At 42.6% G+C, this 17,945-nt stretch overlaps 1 protein-coding gene and 1 pseudogene across 2 annotated transcripts in view; one reads left to right on the top strand and one right to left on the bottom strand.

Moving 5' to 3' along the window:
* The first annotated feature begins 206 nt into the window (after positions 1–206).
* LOC147664995 (transcription cofactor vestigial-like protein 4) overlaps positions 207–17,945 on the top strand; it is a 33,969-nt gene continuing 16,230 nt past the window's right edge. Inside the window, exon 1 of one of the 2 annotated variants that reach the window (XM_086949830.1) lies at positions 207–261. The gene's annotated coding sequence lies outside the window, so the exon portion shown is untranslated. Of the gene's footprint in view, positions 262–5,690; positions 6,142–17,945 lie in introns of those variants that run through there. The other variant, XM_086949831.1, reaches the window with a different exon arrangement.
* Positions 2,003–2,822, bottom strand: LOC147664996 (targeting protein for Xklp2-A pseudogene; annotated as a pseudogene).

Below are 17,945 nucleotides of genomic sequence, written 5' to 3'. Positions count from 1 at the left end.
GATAGTAAGTCGGTAAATCTCATTTTAATACGTTTGTGGCAAGGGACGGTGCCGCTTTCTAATGCTGAAATCGGATTACAGGAAAGAGAAGGTCAACGCATGCAGCTCGGCTTTTATGGGAGACTTTTACTTTGACACGCCGCTTTTCCTTTCCAGTTTTTTTCCTGCAGGAGGTTGCTTGCCAAGTTTGGGAGGCCCAAGGCTTTCTGGTGGTGGGAGGGGACTGAACTGTCTTCGTGCTCTTTGGCAGTGACTAGTGAGGTTAGTGCATACAAAAAAATAATCTTTTTATTCCCTTTTACCCTTGCTTTTCCAAACCAGATGGTAACCCTGCATTTCGATTTCAGCTGCGAGGCAGGCGTGTTGTGCAAAGGTGGAAGCGATCGGTTTCAAGGGAGAGGCAACGCCGACTTCCCACTGAAAGTTATTTATACCAGGCCCGGCCTGTCAGTCCGTCCGCCGCGTTTCCAAGTGGCAATGTGAGCTCCTGCTCAGCTGCTGTAATCCGTTAACCCCGAGATTGCCGGCCATGTTATCAGGTTTTCTGCCGCTTGCATTCCACTGGGCCGCGTTTCAGCCGGTGGCAGCAGGCATTTAACTGCCGGGCAGGATTACCATGCGACTGTCCGGGGCGGGCGGGCAGGCAGCAGATGTGTTCAGACCAGTTGTTCCCACTGGAAGGCCTTTAGCTGCACAATGAGGGTTGGGCTTCAGTTGTTAACGTGAATAGTTATTGCATGGGGGAGAACCTCGATTTATAAAAATTGCTATCTCAATTTCCAAGTTGTTCTGGCTCCCTCACTTCGCAGTGGCTATTCAAATTAATTCATTTTTTTGTTTCTAGTTTATTAGTCATAAATATCTCTTGAAAATCATGCATCGCTTTTTTTGGGGCATAACTTTCTGTATATAAATCTAGCTTTGCAGAATTACGTATTAACGAGCCTTTGTGTTTTGGGGAATCGAAAAGTGCAATATATATATTTTTTTTTAATGAGGCAAAATGTTTAGAAGTGGGATGAAAAATATGGGGTCTTTTAAGGGGTTGCTGCCTGTGTAATTAAGGGCTTGACTCAAACAAATACATTACATCTCTGTGGTTCTCAGGGTGTTCCACCCAACCAGGATTATGCTTCATCTCTGAGCTTTCTATTATTGCATCTAGATATTTAACATGCCGACTGATATCCAGCCAGGTCTATTGGCTTTGTCAATGTTTGGGAGCTGTTTAAGATAAATTAGTAACAGTGATTGTGTTATAAATCATTAACCCCTTCGCTGCGGCGGAAATTCATCTGCCGCTCGGCCCCCCCGCAGGGGGCGGGGGGGCCGAGCGGCGCTCGTGACGGAGCCGCTCCGTCACGAGCCGCGGTTGAGCTGTGCTCATGACGGAGCGGTTCCGTCATGGCCCCGCCCGCTCAATGGAACGTCCAGCGCAGGCGCGGAATTCGCGCCGAGCGGGCCATGACGGAACCGCTCCGTCATGAGCACAGCTCAACCGAGGCTCATGACGGAGCGGCTCCGTCATGAGCATAGTAGGGGTTAATAATGAAAATGTGTACATTCTGAAATTAGGCTGTGAATTATACATCACTGAGGCCTGTGGAAGGTGGTTTTCAGTGTCTCACTCCCATTAAAAAAAAATAATATTATTAGTATACATGGTTAAAACATACACGTAATCGCATAATAGTAAGATAACACACACTATCGATTCTGCATACTTATAAGAAAGAGTGCATGAGGTCCTAAGCAAGCGGAGTATTTGTGATGATGCAATCATCAGTTCAGGATGGCCGCGCAGGAGATTTAGATGCCTCCGCCAGCAGCACACAGCATATGAACTCCCTATATACAGAGCTTGTAGATGCCCACCCCGTCCTCCATCCTCCAGCCTAACTATGTACACAAAATATAAATCCGCTACAGGTCCACCATAGAGCGCCCAGGGCTCGACTGAAACAAGTCTAGAAACAGAAGTGCTGAGGTAGAAAATAAATACTTGCTCCACCCTTGAAGGGTCTGAAAAGTTGGGCGATTTGGGAGCAGTCAATGGCACCACACTGGCCTTCACTCCCACATTCTTGTACTTACTCACTGGTTGAGCTCGGTGCACCAGCTCATGCGTCCTCCTTTGGGCCATCTTTTCCATCTCTTGCTCTTCTTTTCTGAGGCGATCCTCTTCTTCCATCTTTTCTTTTATGTCCTCTAGCTCAGCAATCTGCTTTTCGAATTCCTGGCTCTCCTTTGTACACTTTTCAGTCGCCAGCTCAAAACTATCCTGAACTATTGAACCAGAAAGGCTCTCCGGCAAACCTCTGCCTCCCCTCTTTGTCACAACGGGTTCCTGGTGGATGATTGTGTTGGGACGGGCTTTAAGCATGCTGCTTCTTTGTGCTGTTTCAGCTGTTCTTCTGTCTTCTGCTTCCAGCGCTGGGTTTTAATCGCTGCTCTCTCCTCTATCTGTAGGTGAAATGGCTTTTGGTTTGTTGGACCCTTGGCCTTTTTCTCAGGCAAATATATTTGATCGAAGTGGGGCAGAGGCAGGGTTTCCTCAGTTCTTTCAGTTTCTTCTCTTTCTGTGCTAGACGTTATTCATCTCGCGAGTCAATGGAGAAGAGTGCAGGCTCTGGAACTTTAGGTTTAAATGGCACACCATATTAATTACCAGCTGCTCTTCCTTATGGGCAGGTCTACAAACTCTATTCTTCAAAGCAAATGCAGGAGACTTTAAGACAGTTGGTGAAAGACATTTCATCTCTGGAACATTCGCAACTTCCTCAAGTATTTGTCGCACAAGGCCTTGAATGAAAAGTGCTCATGCTCTTGGATCCGCTTTTCAAATTCCAAATTAAAGCTAAAAGGCTTGGTGGAGTCCTTAACAGACTGGTTATTTAGAAGGATCGGTGCCCCATCCAGGACCCAGTTATCACTGGTAACTGAGCGGTGATGCTTTTTTGTCTCCAGCTGTGGTGTCTTCGGATTAGTCCACTCAGTAATGCATTTCGGTGGTGATGGACCTTCATTCTGATGTAGGCGGCTACAGAGGTGAAAGCGAGATGGCATCTGCTTGTGGGGAGTCTTAACCTGTTTAGCTGTTAACACAAATGTGCTTGCTCAAGTTTCTTCCTCCAGTTTCCACTTGCTTCATTGGGACAAGTTGAAGGGGTTTTGGAGCAGTGTGGCCTCAAGTTGGAATACGAGCTGGGGAAGGAGGATGCCTCCTTATCACTGCAGTGAAGTCCACCTCTTTGAACTCATCACCTGGCTGGGTCTCTGGAAGACGTTTTAATCAGTCTTCAGTGCGGAAGTCAAGATTAACCAAGTTTGGTTACTTGGTATGTGGTGTTCTTCACAAGTTGGCCTGCACCTACAATAGCATCTTTTCTAGCTCCTACTCCTCTGTGCTTTTCAGTTTTGTGCTCATTGGTGTGGCTGGAGATACCCATTAAGGGATTTCAGAAGAGAGGTTACCCGTTTTCACCAGGGAACAGGGCACAAAGTACAAAAAGTCAAAGAGGGATCCCTGGGGTGTATATGTTAGATTGTAGTGTCTATACCCATACAGTTATACTGTGGTACCCAACTTACAGGTTACCCTAGAAAACTGTTTGACAGGACGCAATATATATAATGATTCCCACAAAGAAAGAAAGTTTGTTAACAGTCTAAATTTTTATTAAAATAAAAAGATCATACACATTAAAAAATACACAAGTTTAAAATTTCAAAGGAACTATCCCTGAAAAGTAAAAGTTAATCTTTGCAAAAACAATAGACAATATAAAATCATAACACATATAGGTACATTGTATATCACAGACTACAAGGTTATATTTCCAAAATACAGTACATAGCATAAAGTGAAATCAAGAAAAAGGACCCCTATTAAAACGGTGGCACTCAGATATTATTACCACTATGGATTACTTGATCCACTGGCTTTAGATGGCATATACACAAATACACATATGTGACAAAAGTATATGTACATCCAGCGTATTTGAGGTTAAGGTGGATTCTCAAGTGGGAATGCGTCGACGCGTTTCGGTGCGATACACTAGATAATGTGGCACCTTCTTCAGGACTGCTTGGCAGGGGTTTTCCGAGCTACAGGGGGCTTCACTCTCCCTAGATTGGGTAGTGTGCCCCACTTGTATTCTTCCAGTTTAATTTTATGTGGTCAATGGCTATATTGGCCTCTATGTCTCTTAAAGACTCCTCTAATGGTGTTCTTTTTGTCTTCCAATTACTTTTTCTCAAGATACGGTATCTGTGATATTTTTAAAACTCGCTTCAAACGGGCATATTGTTGGGGGCCTCGCCGGGAACTGGATATGTTCTCTTTTTCCGTGGCTCCTAGCTTCTGCCTCGTTTGTTCTCCTCTCTCAAACAGTTTTCTAGGGTAACCTGTAAGTTGGGTACCACAGTATAACTGTATGGGTATAGACACTACAATCTAACATATACACCCCAGGGATCCCTCTTTGACTTTTTGATACCCATTAAGGGACCATCTCTCAGGGAAGCCAGGAAGGGTTTCGCAGCGGTCGAAGCGCCTTGGGACCCTCCGGGTAAGTAGCGCGCTATATAAATGCCTATACATTTACATTTACGTTACGTTATCAAACAGGAATCTGCATTGTTGTTGTACTGTTCATTTAATGACTCAAAGTTGATGAAATGTGGCGCATCGAAGGAATATACCGCCGCTGACAGAAAACCAATGAAATGCCAGGATCAACATTTTGGTCACAATCCAGGTGGTCTATCCCACCGCATTGCAGAAGGCTACTCACCACCAGACGCTCGGTCCTCGCTAGTCTTCTCTCACTACTTTTACGTTCACTCTGTTAGACATATACTCTCCATCTGCATATCTTACCTTTTCATCTCCCTTTTGCCTTCCTGAATGCACTTCTTTGCATCTCCTTCACTTCCCAGCCACAAAACAAACCACGCACCCTTTCACCTTGTCATTATTTTGACAACTATGTACCCCCTTCACACACATTTGCAAAGAATCACAATTCCTCAGCCATAATGCCGGAACTCTCAGTGGTGGTCTGTTCAAAAGCCTGGAGACCACTCAAAGTGTGCACTATACCAGAGTAATATGCTACACCGGGAAAAAAAAATACAGAAACACATCGTCTTGGAAATAGGTCTTAGGGAGTGCAAGATTAAGTATAACATGAAATATAAACAGGAACACATTTTGCTATGTTCTGAGTGCATTGCTCCTACCACTGGGCACTGTTTCTCCAAACCCATAGCTGAACTGACAGCATGTGACCGTTGACCTTCATGCCCCTCCCCCACATACCTAACGTACCGTGAAGGAAGAGGTGTTCACAATGGCTAATTTTTTTGTTTTCTTGTAAAATCATAACTCGCAATGCAGGTTTTTTTTATCCTCAAACGGGATTATTTCAGATAGCAAGATGCATCTTTGTGGAATTAATTTACTCTCCTCGAAGAAGCCGGGATGCTTTCATAGTTTGGGGCGTTCATATTTCGTCTGTAAATAAAAGGCTTTGACATTTCCACCAGATAAGCGTTAACACGAGTCCCCAGCCATAGGCTCGCCCCTGTTCGCGTCATCATCCGTTGCTGCTGGGAACAGTAGGTGTTTCTTCCTCGGAGCGGCACGCGGGCTGCTGGAATGTGTTCACGTGAAGCGATGGTTTGTTGCAGACCGAGCTCTCTCGGAATGGCACGCTTGGAATGGAAGCCGCCAGTGGGCCGAGATGCGCTGATGTAACAGATGCGAGCAAACTCCGAGAAACCGTGTTTGTGAGCAGGGGCGGCCTGCTCCAGGAAGCCCGCGGTGAACATAGTCTTACTTAAAGGAGACATCTTGAGACCATCTTCGCTCCGGGGACAGTACCACAAAACATTTTTGACTCGCACTTCTTGTTGGTTTGTAGCGGTTTTATATAGCGCCAACTGGTCCAGGAAGGTATTGGACCGTTGTACACGCGCACAAGTTACATTACAGAAGGACACGTTCATTTCTGACACTAAGTGATTTGCCCAGAATCACATGGTGTGGGGTCAACGCCGAGACTCAAATCTGGTTTCCCAGCTCCAAAGTCGGCAGCTCTGGTCGTTATGCTGTATGATGTTGTAGGTGGTAAGGTAAGGCAGTGCCTGGTGCAGGCACCTTTTAACGCTGTATTGCGAAAACAGGTTTCTGCAGGTGGTAATGTGCGACAAACATGATTGTGCATATTTGGTGTGTGGCATTTTGTTGTGGTGTTGCTGTGTTCTGTTGTTTAAGCTGCTGTGTATTTCTGCTGGATTATTGCCATGTGTTTTGTATTGTTATTGTGGTCGCTTTTGCCTTATTTCGTGGTTCTTCTCTTTTAAATGTGACATGTTACTTCCTGTGTGGTATTGTGTTATGTTCTTGTGATTCCCTTAGATAGGTCAACAAATGCAGTTACTTTTCCAGCTCTTCCGGGTGCTAGAACGGTGGGTTCAAGCTTTCAGGGCACGAGGAAAGACTTAGCATCGCTGCTTCTTGAGGGAGCCCTCTGGTGTAATGAGGGTGCAAGAAACGTCAACTCTCTTCGAGCAGACAATTTAACTTTAACGTTGCATCAAGACAAAGAGAATGAAAGGTCTTGTCTGGAATTGTGTACCCTATGCTCCAAAAGTCTCCGATTTATAATTTTGGGCAAAAATATGTTCTTGTGTGTGAAAGTTGCCTCCTTTAGGAGTGTACATTTTATCAGTAAGCAGTGTGTTGCCAAGGTGTGTGCGAAATCATATTTGTAAGCTGTCTGATAAATAATAGGAATATCTCTTCCTTCAGATCACTGCGTCTGTGTGTATGCATAAGATATTTCTGTAGCATAAAACTAGCCAGAAGGTAGGTGAGTGCTGTACATAGTCCAAGACCAACATAGCGTCAACTAGTAAGAGGAGAGGAACCTGGGTTGTGGACGGTTAATTCATTGTGATCTGTTCTTTAAACAGGTGAATATTCAAAGCTTTTCCTACATTTGAGCAGCATTGCGACGGGTCTTATTGCTACAGGGATGCTGTTCTAGATTCTGGGTGCATACATGGACACGGTCTTCTGCCATGTTTTTTCTTTATACTTTCATTAGTCTGCATGCATTCTTATGGTGCTGTGGCTTCAGTTGTGCAGAGATGCTGGTCCTCTCGCAAGATAAGCAAGCGTGCTGGTCGCAATGGCTTTGTAACGGATGCATCTGATTATGAAGATGGTGAGGGCCGGCTATGGGAGCCAGTTGAGTTTGACCAGAATGAGGCTGTCTCTTTATTTTTGGGCAAGGTGTTCTTTGAGATTGCTGTCAAGGGTGAATCCAAGTGACTTGGCATTCGGGGAAAGTTGGGGTTTGAAGCCGTCAAGGTTCGTGTCATTGACCCAGATGTACACTGTTTCTTCTCTGTTGTTCTTCACTAATAACATGAATTCTGTATTGGTTGGGTTGTGCTTCATGTAGGCGCTTGACATCCAAGTCTGGATGATTTGCATGCAGTGTTTGAGGCGTTGCGTGTCTGAAGGAGGGAAGACCTTTGAGGAGCGTTTCGCGTATTGGTGATCCACGATTCCATCATCTATAAGTAGAACACTAAGCAGCTTCCGACAAAGGTTGAAGATGACCGGAAACAGTAGGGAACCACGGGATATGTAAATTGTTGTGATGATAATGGTACACTCTAATTTTGATGCAGCTTTTAACAAGCATTGGCACAGCCAATAGGTCTTGCATTTAGGACCTATTGGATTTTGGTAGTACAGTATCATAACAAAAGAAAAGTGCAATTATGCAACCGTGTCATTGTGTTGGTGAGTATGTGTTCACACCTACAAAAGAGATGGATCAGCCACTACAGGGGAGGCCATTGAGGAGCGACCAAGGAAAACTGTGGTGTCGCCAAAATCGTCATTCCCATCTGTGCCAAAGTGAGCACCCTAATGAAGCCAGTAGCTATAGAACCCAAAGAATGTGCTCATACCTGAAGAAACCCAGGGTTGAAGAAAAGTTAATTAATTGGATCAAAGGTTTCTTCATTTATTAGTCTGTACTGTTAGAAAGTACCCACAGATTTAGTAGTGGGCAAAACAAAGGGTGCCACTAACAGGGATGGGGAGCGGAGTTGGCCTAACTGCTAGGCCGGTCTTCCTCGAATCTGGGGAACTGGGTTCGAGTCTTGGCAATGACGCTGAACATCCTGTGATTCTGGGCAAATAACTTGATCTCCCAGTGCCTAACAAAAAATGAATGTATCCTCATGTAACGCAACTGGTGCTATGTAAAGCGCTCTGATACCCAATTCGGGTCAAGTTTGCGCTATATAAAACTCCGTAAAATAAATGTAAAAAATATAATGTATTGGGATCAGACAGGTGTTAACTTGTGGTTGCAAAAGCACTGGCCGGCTGTCCTGTCGAACAGTGACCGGGAGGGCGGGTGTTGGCAGGCCATAGGGTATGATTGATAGAAAAGGGGCATGCTGGGCCTTCAATTTTAAAAACATGTACCAGACCACAGGGATATTGTGAATTTAAACACAATTGTTCCTTCTTTGGGACAGAAGCCCACCCACCTGGAGTTCAAATACTTAGAGAACCCAGAAAGAAAAGTGGGCAGAATTAAGGGCATTTCAACTTCAGTGTTAAATAATCCATCTCTTGTGTCCTTGCTGGCTTTAAACCCATGGCGAAAGATGTGTCTACATAATTATGTTGCTCCCCACTTACACAGCGGTTTCCGCTACAGTTTCAGAATATCCGATATTGGTATGTAAGTGCCCACGTTTTGCAAAAGGAACACTTGTTAGACTAAAGTGCTTTGCGGTTAGAGTTTTGAGATGGAAAAAAAATATCTTGTATGCACTCTTAGGACCATAACCAATATTATGTTCTATTGGGTTGTGTCACCTTGTGTGTACTTGACGATGTTGTGTAACTATACTTACACTCGACAGGGGGGGGGGTGGGGGGGGGGTTGGGCTGTGTGCGTGCACACATAGTTCTTAAATAAAAATAAAAACCAAGGTTGCTTATTTCTGTACTTCTAGACAGGAAGTTGTCTTTTCACTTGAGCTGTTTGATGTGGGCGGGTTTAGCCTTTAGATACAGTGTGAATTGTAAACACTGCAGTGGGCTGACACATATCCTGAAATATTATTGTGTAAAAATATTTCTACATTTCCGCTGCATGCTGCAAGAAGACGCATTTTAACCGCAGCCTTTTTTGCCATTGACGAGGAGATAATTTTGCGCAGGCTTTGTTATTTTTGTTGTTTTTTTATAAACTGAATTTTATTGATTTTTCAAGCAAACAACAATCACAGGACATTCCCACCCCATATGATAAAAGTAAGCTGGAGGCTTTGTTTTTAAGGCAGATGATGTTATACAACTGAAAGAAGGGGATTTCTAGAGGACTTACTGAAGGAAATATTCCTTATAATTTTACTTTATGAAGTATTTTTGTCTCCAAATTAAACATAGTGCATGCAGCGACTCCTGTTAACAATGTTAAAATGTACTCCAGCATACTTTACAGAACACTAACTTACTTTAAGAAGATTAACAGTGGATTATTGAATTATGATTGCCTCAGTTGGAACCAACAACCTTTGTAGTGAATTGTTAAAAAAAATGTAACTGTACAATACTAGACCAATGAGTGAGAGCTCCTTGATTGCTTGCTCGATCGCCTTGACTGCATGCCTGCACAGTCAAATGTATCAGGATAACTCCTGGTGTTGGCTCACCACTGCTGAAACATGCAGTGGTCTGCAAGGCGACAAGGTTGTCAGCCTTCCATCCTTCCAAGGTCTATAAGTTCATTTTCCATTAACTTGGAAAATAATAGTTTCATTATTTGTATACAGTGCAGAGTTACAGAATGAAGTGCTATACAGAAAAAGACTACTATTATCTGTTTCCGGATATTTTTCAGGCCTGCTGTCGGCTGCGTGGACCTACTCTCTCAAGGCTAGCTCGACTACATGCATCATAATATTTGAACTTGCTAAGTTTCTGGCACTCGTAGTAAGTAAAGTGCTCTACTATCTTCCGGGGGAAAGGGCGCCCACGTGTGTTCCTTGCACACTAGTCCCCGAAAAGAATCTTAGTCACAACCTACTGCCCTGTGGGCGGTGGCACTGAGGGCTTTCCGTCCATGTCTGTTCCCGCCCACACACATCGTAGAATGTCGCCCCAATGAATGGCGGGCTGTGTTATGGCATCAGATGCACTTTGTGTCCGCCTTCACGTGACTGATGCCCGCGTGGTGAGATGGGTGGGCATCCAGCGCATGAGTCATACAAAGAGTGGGCTTCAAGGAGCCTCAAGTGAGAGGTTTAAAATACATCTCAAGTGAGTGGGCGCTTTATTTCGAAGGGTCGTCAAGGAACCGGGAAAGCGATGTCCAGATACAATGAACGTAACAGATTCTTAGCTTGTGTCATTTTAAGTGTAAATGTTGTCCTGAAGAATTTTTTTTCTTGGGATTGTGCTGCTGATTATCAGCCCCCAGAAAAGTGTGGTACAAGAATATCAAGGGACAAAATATCGGATGGCAAGTGTGTATAAGGAAGTATGGATTTACTACTCATGACTCTATCTCTGTGTACCGTGAAGATGAGGTCTATGCAGTTAGGTCTCGAATATCTAGTCTTATTATACCTATTTCTTTTTTTTTTAGGTGGGATATTTTGACCTTGGTATTGTGTCCCATTCATATTCTGGGGTAAATTTTCAGGGTGCACACCAATTGACAAAGCCATATAAGGGTATATATAAGAGCGCTACTTTAGGTACACCACAAAGCTTTTATTGTCGTCTTGCTTTTTGAAGATGGCATAAATGATACCTCGTGTATCGTTGTGCTTGTTTATTTTCTTTTTTCACACAGTATTGGGCTTTACATTCGTCAAGGTCCATTTTGTTACTATCCAGAAGTCCTGCCTGAACACCATCTCCTCGAACGTCCATACAGTGTGTGACCAACAAGCACTGTGTCATCCATGCACAAAACCCTGCCACCTCCTCTCCATCATCGGGGGTACCTTACCAACATTTTTCTAGGTATATAACATGCTGCCTTATAGATGGATAGTTATCAATCACAGGGCTATTTTCTATAGAAGCTTTCCACGTGACATAGAGTTTCTTGGGATGTAGAACCTTCCCTTAATTCTTAGCAATCTAATTGCTTTATCTCTTATCCCTTTTTGCTGGATCTGGGAAAAAGAGATACTTTTTTTCCCCTCTAGTCTTGGCATTAGCCAGGACTATATACATGCATACATAAAGGGTAACTGTAGCAGGGGGCAATATTGCCATCAAGGCTTTTAGGTGACCTTAGCAAATCCTAAGGCGGAGTGTGTTATAAATATCAACTAAAGCTCGAAATGGCAGTATAGGACCATAAATCACGTTACTCATCATGTGTTTTTTAGGTATTAGATTATTTTAATCTATTTGAGTCCTTTTTGTATTAATTGTTCGCATGAGACTGCAGATTTGTTTCTCAATGTTTTTAGACGTTTTTATCGGTGTTAATGTGCTAACATTGAAAATGTGTTTAGTGCAACGATGTGTATTATAAGTCAAATTTTAAATGCAAAGCGCATTGTAAGGAAATTAAAAACCTGCATTCTTAAACGTGTTTTATTTACTTTTGTAGTACGTTGACCCTAGAGTAAGTTTAGTAAGACCTATGTTGAGAAAGAAAATAAAGTGCAGTGGGAGAGTGTAATGTTTAAAATGTTTATTTTCACACACTAGGCATGGGGAGTTCATTGGAAGGTTCTTGCACCAAGCATGGGGCTGCAAAAGTGAGCTTTTTAGGTGTGCTGATTAATGGTCTAAGAGCAGCACTCATTTTGATAGCATTTTTTATCAGCACTGTAATAAAGGCCTACATTCAGCCACACCTCTTCAACCATTGGTCAGCCCACTTCAGCCATTGTCTAACATTTCTATGAGCGATGTAATTCTTCTCTTTCACAATGAGTACTTGCGTATAAAAAAGGAGCTCCTTTGTACAGTTTTACAAAAAGAATTTACAAATACTGGCAAAGTCAAAAGTTGACAGCCAGCGAGCGTTGGTCCTGTTGGCTTTGGCAATTTGGCACTGCTCGGTTTTATTTTTATTTTTTCCCTAAGATGGGTGGATTGGGGAGAGAGTACCCGAGCCGTACATTTAAGACCATATACGACTTGTATATCCCTAGAGTTAAGAGAATACACCTGTTTGACCTGCACAAACATTTCCATCAACTACCTAAATACCCAGAAACGATTCATGTTGGGCAGACATCCGAAATTCCAACCTGGTAATTACCAGTTATCATCTGATCCTCCGGATATCTAAAATGAATTTTAAGTAAGATACACTCGGCAGGTAGTGCATCCCATGATTGGCAGGAAGCCAGATGTTCACCCTTTCACAGTTTTCGAATAAGAGGTGCTATAGCAAATTTAAAAAGCAGTGGTAGAAAATTAATTTTTAATTAGGCGGTACCAGTTCCTCTTCTTAAAGAGAAATGTGTGTTTTCTTTCCTGTGCTGTAACTCCATAGATTCACGTGGAGAGTTTTACAATTCCTGGAAATGGGTGCCACCACGGTATACTTCAGACATAATAAGGCTAGTTCAAGCTAAACATGAGGTGGGAAGGAAGTGCACATTGTGCAAAACAAAATGGGATATTGAGCCGCAAAGACAGACACTAGGTTACAGTACTTTGTCAGTTTTCTGAACGTTTCCCTACACACCAGCAGTAATGGTACAAACACCTATTGCTTACAATAAATAATGCAGCTTTTAAAAGCTTACAAATGCAGCCCTCCGTTAATTATTGCTAAACACTCCTAGTGCATTCTTGCTCTTTAACTCAGATTTTTTTTTTATATTATGCCCGTTTTTGGACCAAAAACATCAGCGTCCACTCCTCCCTGTCCCAAAATGTAAAACATAATTTTCATCCTGGACCTCCCTTTTCAACCAGTATCACACAGCTGTAGCGGCCTGGTGCTTTCAGAAGAGCAACACACACTACTAAACCAGAACCACACAACAACCGCTCTCAAAAGTGACTTCATAGCAGTGGGAAGTACATTGATTGCTTTGCCTATAAAAGAAAGCTTGAATTTTTCCAAGTAGATGAAGTGTGTTAAAACCTCATCAGTCACTTGTTTTGTCATGTATAATGGAACTGTAGTTCCCTGTTTGTGTGCACGCGACATACCACCCCAGCCTGTTCATCTTGAAATTGCTCTTCAAAGCCAATGGAGAAAGGGAAGTTGACACTGTTTTTGAATTATGGACCTCTGAACATTTATCTGAAGGAACACAGGACATACTTATATTGTAATTAGTGTACAAATGGGTTGACATCATGTGCAGGTCCACATTACAGATTCACAGATTGCACTTTCTATGTATGTGCAAATAGATCCGCACCATGAACATTCTGTGGGGCTGGTTTGTTGTAACTCCATAGTGGCGTCACTTGAAGATAGAGAAGACCACAGACTTGCCCATTTGGCGGTATTCATAAAACATTTGTAGGCAGTCTCTCACCTTGGAAATGTCAAGGCCAGAAACAAATCCGATTTTAAGGTGGTAATGGGCGAGTGAGCGCCTCCAAATTGGCGGGTATGTAAAGGGGTTCAGAGGTTTCTGCAAAGGAAATATATATTTTCCGCGAGACCAACAAAAAGATGAAAGTTGCAAATGTACTTCATACATTTACATATATGAAAAGACTTACACATGCCATCACCCAGAGGATTTTGGGACAGTTGCACATTCCCACGAGTGCTTCGGAAATTCTTTGGGACTTTCATACAACTGAGATCTCTTCGCAAAACTTGCATATATTTTTGAATTGCTGTTTTCTCATTGTACCTTACTGCTTGCTTTTGAGATGTTTTTAATTTCTTTTAGTTGACGTTGTGTCCGGTATTAGTTTAGCGTTGTATTAGCGTACATTGTTATGCAACTGTATTTGTTTATAGGTATTATTAAAAACTGAAAACATATTTGTCATAATTGTGTATGTGGTCCTAGAAATCTCTTGCATGGATGGTAAACACAAGCACAAGTGTGGGTAGCTGTGTCTCTCTGCTTCACTCCATGCGTAAGGGTAGCTATACGTTTGCTGCGATACAAACTGAGCATCTTGTGCCAGTCGAACACAATTCCAATTACTTCCCACTTACACCATACTGCTTCCCTCATCCTTCCACCCAGGCATCAGTGCACACGCTTAACTGTCCTCTCATACATTTTTACTCTACTGCGTGTTGAGGCGCTGTGCCCTATCACACAATAGGAGCGCAGCAGCAAAACACCTCCCACATAAACCACCGCAAACTAACACCCTTCCAACCAATCCCATCAATTGAGTAGATTCAACATAGTGGTGCTGCACGGTACCAGGTGTGTGAAGCAGCTACAATGTAGTACATATTGTGCTTTGCTGGCAGGATGGATCAGTGAGTTAAACCATTGGCCCTTACATACATGGTGATCTGCAGGTCACGAGATCTAATTCCACGAACACCACATTCCGGAGTATTGTGACATTGGTTAATAGTAACACCTGTTAAAAGTATGATGGTGCAAGGTGAATCGACGCTGTGATTTGTTTTGCTTTTTCCAGCTATGAATGTGCTCCATACAAGCCTACACAATAAAATGCAGTCAGTACATTACAAGTAATACGCTTACTATAACCTTTAAGGCAGACACTTGCGTTGCTCTTTGTATGATGGCAGTGTCTTACCTGCTCTTTGATTCATTCAGTGTTTGTGTATGCTTGCGAAGGGATTTCTAGTTTTGCTCAGGTTTTTCAATTTAAATAGTCACTTTCTTACTTACCCAAGAATCTTCTATATTATAATTGTTCAAATATGTTTGATCGCGACTCTAGGCCTAATGCATTATCTGCATCATTGATGAAAGGTTCTGAGTTTTCTATGTAACAACATTGCACCTCTGTGAAAGCTGGCCTGTACACCGGGTTGTGTGTGTGTTTCCTAAATTCTATCACACATTGTTGCTTAATAGATTGACTAACACCGTGATATGTGAATTTATAAAATTTCTTTTTAATTATCTTTTTTTCTCATAAATGTTATATAGTTGTTTATCCTTTTTTTAAGTAAGTTTGTACACTTTTTTTACAATGATTAATAAAAATTCTAAACATAAATATACACCCAATCACAATAGTTTGATACATGCGCTAGTACATATGTCAACAGTTGATTTTCATCGCCAAATACAAAACCGAATCAACATTGCACCTCTGCACACTGCCCACTGTTGTGGTGTATGGTTGGCCAGAATGGTTTGGAAGATATGCCGTTCTGGGCAACTTGATTTGTTAGCGTAAAGTATATATTGCAATTGTGCTTTCGATCCAGAGTCGCGGTTATCACAGCTTTGCTTTTTAAATCTTAGCATTATTTGTTTATCATCTTTGGTTCCTCAAGTTACTACCTGTCGTCATGTGCAAAATACGTTCTCAAGCACAGCTGTACTGTCCAGCTCCTATTTTCTCATTCGCTGGAAAGCTCTCCTACTTCTAGCCCTCTGCGTACTGCCACCACTACTTCCCAGAGCGAGGAGCATGGTGCAGATCTCTTACTTACCAGAGTGGTGTGTAAGATGCAGATCTTACTTTCACTTTCCAGAGTGGTGTGTAAGATGCAGATCTCTTACTTCCCAGAGTGGTGTGTAAGATGCAGATCTCTTACTTCCCACAGTGGTGTTTTAGATGCAGATCTCTTACTTTCACTTCCCAGAGTGGTGTGTAAGATGCAGATCTCTTACTTTCACTTCCCAGAATGGTGTGTAAGATGCAGATCTCTTACGTTCACTTTCCAGAGTGGTGTGTAAGATGCAGATCTCTTACTTCCCAGAGTGGTGTGTAAGATGCAGAACTCTTACTTTCACTTTCCAGAGTGGTGTGTAAGATGCAGATCTCTTACTTCCCAGAGTGGTGTGTAAGATGCAGATCTCTTACTTCCCAGAGTGGTGTGTAAGATGCAGATCTCTTACTTCCCAGAGTGGTGTGTAAGATGCAGATCTCTTACTTCCCAGAGTGGTGTGTAAGATGCAGATCTCTTACTTTCACTTCCCAGAGTGGTGTGTAAGATGCAGATCTCTTACTTCCCACAGTGGTGTGTAAGATGCAGAACTCTTACTTTCACTTTCCAGAGTGGTGTGTAAGATGCAAAACTCTTACTTTTACTTTCTAGAGTGGTGTGTAAGATGCAAATCTCTTACTTCCCAGAGTGGTGTGTAAGATGCAGATCTCTTACTTCCCAGAGTGGTGTGTAAGATGCAGAACTCTTACTTTCACTTTCCAGAGTGGTGTGTAAGAGGCATATCTCTTACTTCCCAGAGTGGTGCATACGATGTAGATCTACTCTTACTTGTGTGTCACTCAGCAGTTTGCATTTATTCTTGGCTGTTGGCATATCATAGGTGAGACCTTTGTAAGCTGATCTCTAGGCTATGATCAGAAAAAGGGAATGACTATGTCAGCCTGTCACTTCTTTCATGTACTGGAGAGACATTTAGCCCTGGTGAGAAGTTTGGTCTAGGCCTTTCTGCAGGCCTAACTAAAAATGGCAGCAATATCAGTTATGCTGAGATCAGGTGGCCATTTATTTCAGGTGGTGGAGAGTTCAGGAATTTTGGCCTGTCTTGCCACTTTGTTGGAGGATTGGGGTGGAGTATAACATTGTTTGTAGGGGACTTTCAGTGATTTTTTTTCTGAACCCCCTAGTTTAAAAAGATGATAGTTTTATTTTAGTCAATGAACTGCTTATAACCTTACTTAGAATAGTACCATTAAAGGAGGAAGGCGATGACTACTTGATGGCATGTGCCTTGTGCCTCAAAGGCAGTCCTGGGGGCTATTGGGAGTCCAAAGTGCCTTGATTTCTCCACTGGTCATCCTTGTAAAGCTTAAAGTAGCACTGTAAGTAGCCAATGAAATTGTGTGTTGCATCTTCTACCATGGTTTCGAATGAGAGTACCCTGATTTAAGAGTTTGACGTCTTTGACAAATCACTGCAGGAAGGGAAGGGCGTGCTACAGGAAGTGAAGAGTGTGCTACAGGAGGTGAAGGGCGTGCTTTAGGAAGTGAGCTGGAGATCGCTGGTTTTCTGCTTGGCTCAGCAGTGGGCGGATTTTTCCCACAGGTTTCTACTCGCCTTAACATTGAAATTGATCTGGATATCGCAACATATGTTTAACTCCGGATATTTGCACAGCTCAGCCCTATAGAGCAAGAACCTTAGTGAGCTATGTCAACAATGAAAAGTCCCAAGGAAGTGAAAGCGGCTCAGAGGTTTCCTATTGCCCTTTAAAGATATTCGGCTGCAGCCTGCTTTTGAATGTAGAGATGATCAAAGTTTTCATTTGCCAATTTGAAGAACAAAAATGGATTATTTTTGAGGGAAATTTGACTAGCCACCTCCACAGCCTTTACATTCAATGCATTGAAAACCTTAATGACGCCATGGTGGTTTTCCACTGTTTAGTTTCACTTTGCAGTGAAACATACAACTCAACACAGTGTAAAGCGAACACAACTGGTTGTTGGATTGAAAAGTGAAAGACACTGGTCTTCCAGATATTTCTCGTAGCCAACAGCCAAAGATAAAAAAAATGGTGGAGGCGCATATGTAAGGTTCATGAGCGCGGCACTATAGCCTTAATTTTCGACGTTCAAATAAAGTCAGCAAAATCTTTGTAAAAAGAAACTGTTAAATCGACTCTGATAAAAATCTTTTGAATTGAATTTGCATTTCTTAAATGGAACAGCATTAATGTGCAGATATGCTTAAAAGCACAAGTGAACTTACAGGGAGAGGAGTGCCAGTTTGACAAAAGAGGGTATTGTTTCTTCTAAGCATACAAGTGGC

The sequence above is a fragment of the Lissotriton vulgaris genome, unplaced genomic scaffold (genome assembly GCF_964263255.1).
Source record: "Lissotriton vulgaris unplaced genomic scaffold, aLisVul1.2 SCAFFOLD_1732, whole genome shotgun sequence".
Classification (NCBI taxonomy): Eukaryota; Metazoa; Chordata; class Amphibia; order Caudata; family Salamandridae; genus Lissotriton; species Lissotriton vulgaris.
The sequence above is the reverse complement of the archived record's forward strand: the minus strand, read 5'-3'. Positions and strand labels throughout refer to the sequence as shown.